Below are 6788 nucleotides of genomic sequence, written 5' to 3'. Positions count from 1 at the left end.
GTATTTTCTGCCTAGTATTGGTGAGATCCATAGATGCAAAGCCCATAGATATATATGAAGGGCTGACTGTAAATGCACAGGTATAGTGTCAAATGCATAAAAAAAAAAAAAAAAAAAGAAATAATGGCAAGGGAAAAACATCTGTATATGTCCAGTATAGATGCAATTTGAAAACGGTATTTTCTGCCTAGTATTGGTGAGATCCATAGATGCAAAGCCCATAGATATATATGAAGGGCTGACTGTAAATGCACAGGTATAGTGTCAAATGAAGTGCCTGGTGCATGGCAAATTCCCCCATCTTACCTATCCACTTTCAAATAATTGCCATTGTTGTACCCGTAGCTTAAATATGCAACCCAGAGCCATCCAACCTTAGTTACAATAAGTGCTCTCATTTTGTCCTGAGAAGAAAGTTCTCCTGCTTTACTTGTTACTCTGAGCTTCATCATCAACCCTAGACAAGGTTCCTTGCAATCACGTATAGCATCAAAAGCCTTTGGCCGATCTCCCTTCCATTTAGTGTTCTCTTGGAAAATAAATCTACCTGAAGCCCAACCACACAATAATTATACCCTTAGGAAAATATATATCTTTATGTTTGCTATTAGGAAGCTCAAAGATGAGGAAAACTGCCAAGTGTAATACTTCCCTTCTGGACTTTTAAAATTTGAGTTCGCAGAAGCTAGGGTTTTACAATCTTGAGTTCACAGAAGCTACATTCTGGCTCATGGACTATTTTATGTTTGTGCTGCATTTTCTGCTTTGAGAGCAGTTGAGAAATACCATCCAGTGACACAGAATTATGCTGCCTCTCTAGGTTAGTTTATTGAATCGATGTTTTTGCTTATATTTACTGTTTCACTTTGAGATTTTCATTTAACTCTATCTAGTGTTTAAACTTTTATGTGATGCTATTATACAAATGCAAGCTGTGTGAGATAGTCTGAAATACAAATCGACAGTAAGTACATTCATTTCATGGACATAATGTCAAAAAAGTAAGCCTTAAAATATTTTGTAATTCCTTTCTAGGAGCATAGAAGATTTTTATAGTTAAAATTTATTTGTTTTTCTTAATGTTGAACACATCATGCTGACAGCTGGTAATCTGGTAGTAGAGGCATCAGTGCCAGGTGCTATATCTTATTAAGAAATATAACCCATAATATATAGAGTATTTGACAGCATTTTTTCTAGCCAAAATGAAATGCTTCTTAGGGTAGCATATGTCTCTTTTTCATGCAGGCCAGTCTGTGGAGGAGGAAATAAGGAGAATGGTATGCATTTGAATAGAGAGCAGGTCTCTAAGTCCCATCCTGAATGCAGTGGGATCCTATCAGAAACTGTTAGTGAGGAGGATAATAACCTGATCTATCTTGTTTGAAGATATTCTGAGGACTTCTCTTTGAGAAAGCATCATAAGAATAAAGAAACAGAAGAAGAAAACCAAGAAAGGTACTGCTAGAGTGCAAACAACAGCATAGTAGTGGTTTAGAGATAAGGAAAATAGCAGTGAAAGTAACAGAAACAAATAAAAAAGATAAAGTAGCTATTTTAGGGACATACAATTGAAAGAACTGGATGATACATTGGATGAATAGACTGTGCAAATGATAATTCAACAACAGATCTCTGACTTGGGGCTCCAGGTTGTCCTTTTACAAAAATTGGGATGATCCAAAGTTTTAGTGATTGCCTGTGGTCTGACATCCCTGCTGGACCAGGATTTTCTCACAGGCACCTGCTATACCTCCCTACATAGTAGTTAGCATATAGTGGGTTTTCAACATGTTTTTAATAAATGGGGAAATATTATTGTCTTGCAAAAATAATATGAGATCACTGCCAGAGACTGGTGAGTAAACATTCACAACTGAGCACTGATTTCAGAATTTACAGATACTAAAATTTTCAAATGCTCTAGTCACTTGTATAAAATGTGTACTATCTATCTATAACCTATGCACATACTCCTGCATACTTTAAACCAGTTGTACTTTTTGACATCAGGGACCAATTTCGTAGGAAAATTTTTTTTCCAAAGTTGAGGCAAGGGTTTGGGATGATCCAAGAGCATTGCATTTCTTGTGCACTTTAGTCATACTATTATTACATTGTACTATATAAGGAAATAATCGTAGAATTTCTTATAATGCAGAATCAGTGGGAGTCTGAATGTGTTTTTCTGTAACTGGATGGTCCCATTTGGGAGTATGGGAGACACTCCAAGTGTGTTGCTTATATCCCGTCTACTCCATAATCTTCTTGTTACTGTCACTGCAGAAAACCCTGCTTCCCCTTGCTGGAGATGGAAGCATATTTTGGTGCTTTCATGGTAGGCTCAAGATACCATACCATGGCTTTAATTCAGAAAGGGGAGATTTGGTTGTTTTAAATATACCACTTATGGCACTGTCATTTATTCTCATAAGTATTTGATCTTTTTTTAGTCCAGACAAGGTTAATTTGCGTGGCTTATTCACATGTGGGTCATGGATCCATCCCTTTCCAGCTCAGGTGTATTTTTTGGTTGGAAAATAATGTTTGAACACTTTTCAAACCTGAAGTGAGTGTTCATGTACAGTATACTATCTGGGAAGAAGATGTTCTTGGCTTAGTCTCTTTTACAATCTGTTAATGTTTGAAACATCAAAAATCCTAATGTTTACTTGTTGCCTCTATAATTCTTGTTTGGCTTTGATGCAACTACATCATCTGCTGAACTGAGCGTAGTTGTTAACTCTGTTTTTAGTTTGTACAATGTTTGTGTTTACTGGGGTTCTTAGGTTCCTGCATATGGCCTATCTCTTCTTACTTCTCCTTCCCCGCCTCTTCATCCTTCCCACTTTTTCCCTTGGATCCCTTCCCTATTTTGAATGATCCATCTCCTGGTCTTCTTTTCCCCCTTTTATTCTTTTTATTTGTTCTTTGCCTCATTCCAATAAGAGATATCATGTGGTATTTAAACTTGTGTGTTTGATTTATTTCACTCAACCTTATATTTTCAATACATCCATTTTCCTACAGATGTCTTACATCTGTCATTGTTTTGTAGCAGAATAGTAATCTATTATATATAGATACCATACTTTCTCTATCCAGTCATCTATTGATGTGTTAATAGGCTGTTTCCTGGATTCAGCAACTACAAGTTGTGTTGCCATAAACATTGGTATTCATGTATCCTTGTAGTATGTCTTAAACTTTGGCAGGGCGGGGGAGATGCCTAGCATAGGGCTAGCTGGATCTTAAGGAATTTCTAATTTCAGTTCTTTAGGAAATCTCCATACTGATTTCCATAATGGTGATGAGGATAGTCTGTGTCTTTTGTGGAGAATTTTAGTAGGCTGTTTCCTCTCCATGAATAATTTTCAGCTTTGTATGTTCAATATTAGTATTTACTCCTCCTATTACCTATTTTAAGTGAATTCAACTGTTTCTACATTTTTATAAATTAATTAATTAATTAATGTAGTACAGGGCCTCTCTACGCAGCTCAGACTCCTAATGATCCTGTCTTAGCCTCCCCAGACCTGGGATTACAAGTATATGCTACCACACACCTGTGTACCCAGGGATCTAGAGCCTCACAACGTGTGGTACCGGGGATTGAACCCGTGTCCTTGCACTTGCCAGACAGCTGCTTAGGCCACATAGCTATCTCCCCACCCCATCCCTTTGTTTTGCTGAAATAATTACTTCTACTTATAATGGCATCTACAGATTGAATTCCACGGTACTTACATATGACAGTCCTTGCAGTGACACTTCCCCCTCCCCAGTGTCTTCTCTATGCACACTTTGACAATTTATTATCTGTGGTTGCTCTGCAATGAGTTATGTGAAGTGGGTGGGAAGGATCGGAGGTGACTGGATGAGGAGTGATAGACACTAAGAAGGGGGCTTAAAGGGAAAGTAGTGGTAGATAAGAAAAAGTTGATTTGGGGTCTGATTTTATTGTAATACTTTTTGTTGCATTGAAGGATTAGTTTTAAGAGTTTTCAGAAGGTATTTTCAGGGAGTAAGGATGACATAGAGGAAAAGAGGAGTTTAGTTTGTGATTAGTACATGCTATAGGGTTGTCAGAGCTTGCTGGTAGGAACAGTTTAAGCTAAGTAAGATATGGAAATGCCAAAGTCTTAGGATGGATGAAATCAAGGAAAAGACTAATAAAAGTCTAGTGACAATGAGAGTGACTGTGACAGAGCTAAGAAGTATGGAGACCTTACAGACTTGAGAGGAAGAATCTATGTGTTTGCATAAAGAACAAAAAGTATGTTAATAGGATTGTCTCCAGAGTTTGAGTCAAGGAAACTAGATAGAGGTCTGAGATGAGATGGAAAACCTAGACATCTATTAAATAAGAGCCAATGTAAAAACACACAAAAGTAACAAACTGACACAGGAAACCATAAAAGAACATACTATACCCTCACATTACTAAATAAAGTAACATACAAATACTTAAAGCAATAAAATGTCTGATAGGAATATAGACTAAATATTCCAATAAGACATTGATTATATAATTCCCAAGTGGCTTCTCTTCCAGAAGCAGGAGAGAGCAGGAGTACTCACACCCCAATGACTTTTCTGCTCCCTCCACCACAAAACTGAAGTTAATTCAGAACCAGAACTTCTTTCTGCTAATTTTCAGGCATTCTTGCAAAGTCTGATCTGGTCTGAATTCTTGGGTTGAGAACTCTTGTTGTCTCTCTACCTGAGGGTGTTGGTGGATTCAGCAGAGAGGATCACTGGCACTAAACTGTCCACTGAGTCAGGATTATTCCTATGCAATCAAATCAGCTACCTAAGTAACAGACTAGTCTGTTACAGTGGTATCTATCAGAGCTAGTTGAGAAATAGCATACCACGAGCCTGTTTAGGATCTTCCTCTAGTCTATAGAAGAAATCTATGGTATAGTGTAAGCATCGTAACAACCCACATCTTTTTAATTATTATTATTTAAGAGCTTTATTAGCAGGTGATTGCATTTTGTTGACTTTTTTGAAAAAAATCAAGTTGTAAACTTTTATTACAAGTTAAAAATGAAGTTCTTAAAAATCTCAACTTGACCAGATACGAAACAATTTAAAAACCTTTAAAGGTGTATTGAGAAAAAAAAAAAAAAAAACAAAAACAGGCTTTTTTAAAAAACATTTGTCATTACCAAAAAGAGACGTCTTTAGGTAAAAATAATAAAAACCTCATACTGCATAGATAATGCAGATAGTTCTAGTTATCTGGTCAATGCGCAAAAATCAAGTACTTAAGGTCCTCAGTTCCAATCTTTTGTTCATTTCTTATTGCTGGAATTTCCTATTAGTTTCTTTCTTGTTGGATGACTAATCTGGATGATGGTAGAGATGATAAACCAGCGTTTACTCAGCCCCACCCTGCTCAACCTCGGAAGAGGATGAATTCTCAGCTGGTGGATCGGCTGCTTTTGTCTCTTTGCCATCTTGTGGTTTAGGGTTTTTTGGGCGTCTGCATTGGTAATTGAAGTTGTGACTGTAGGGACGTTGAGGTGGCTGCTGACCTTGGGTCTCATCTCCTTGATTTTCCTTATCTTCTTCATTGGCATCCTCTCTAGGCTGTCTTTGGCGAGGAGGGCCCCTGCGGAATCGTGGTCTATAACCTCGATACATGTTCTGTCTCACTTGTCTACCTTGTTCTCCTGCACCCTGGATGTCAGCACCCTCCGTCACTTCTCCTTGCACAGGAATACTGTAGCCAATGCCCACAGGGTCTCCGCATGTAGTAATGTGGGAAGTAGTATGGCCCGAGTGGCTGGGCCTGGCCTTCGGTAGCGCTCTCCCATCCCTCGTTCTTTTTCCCATTCTCACTATTCTGGTAATTCTGCTGGTAATTGCGTGGAGGACCCCTACGAAGTGGATAGCGTCTATAATGGTTACGGTCTGCTGCGTATTTACTGCCTTGAACTGGAGCTCCACCAGGGCCTGTGACATTCGCTGCCTCCGCACCCTTTTCTCCTTCAACAACACCAAACTCCAGTCTCTCCATCTCCTACACTGCGAAGGTCCTTCCCGGGGTTATTCTTCTTTATGGTAGTCTGGTGTACAAATACATCTTCCTTGGTGTCATTCCTGTTGATGAAGCCATATCCGTTTCTTACATTAAAACATTTTACTGTTCCCAAAACCTTCGTTGCGATGACCTTCTTGTCCCCGCCGATGTGAGGCCGCCGAGGCCGCCGCTCCCTGTGCTGCTGCCCGTGGTGCCAGCCTTGGTGTCAGCAGCGCTGAGGGCGGGGGCGGGGGAGCGGGGCGGGCGGCTGCTGGGTCTCGGCCTCGCTGCTCATGGTTGTGGTGATGGTTACTGATGGTGACTGGGGCCCGCTGCCACAGCTGCGGTTCCTCCCCATGTGTGATGGTAAGAAGGCCTGTGGTGGTGGGGCTGCTCAGGGCTCTCTGGGGTCCACTCTTGCTCCCGCTACCCATCTAACTACAATCCACATCTTTTTGGGGGAGATCAAACAGAGGACCCTGCGCTTGCCAGGCAAGCGCTTATTCTACTGAGCTATCTTCCCGGCCCCTACAACCCACATCTTGACCCACCGTTAGTATCAACTAAATGTGATGACTGTGTTTCTTATACTGATGAAAAATAACATTTGACAGTAGTTGTATAGAATCAGTTTCCTAAAGCATAGGGGCTTGGATAATGCCAGACAGGGAAACAGAAGAGAACATTTTTCTTTCTTTCTTTCTTTCTTTCTTTCTTTCTTTCTTTCTTTCTTTCTTTCTTTCTTTCTTTCTTTCTT

The sequence above is a fragment of the Octodon degus genome, unplaced genomic scaffold, assembly GCF_000260255.1.
Source record: "Octodon degus isolate 3935 unplaced genomic scaffold, OctDeg1.0 scaffold00038, whole genome shotgun sequence".
Classification (NCBI taxonomy): domain Eukaryota; kingdom Metazoa; phylum Chordata; class Mammalia; order Rodentia; family Octodontidae; genus Octodon; species Octodon degus.
This window is presented reverse-complemented; position numbering follows the sequence as displayed.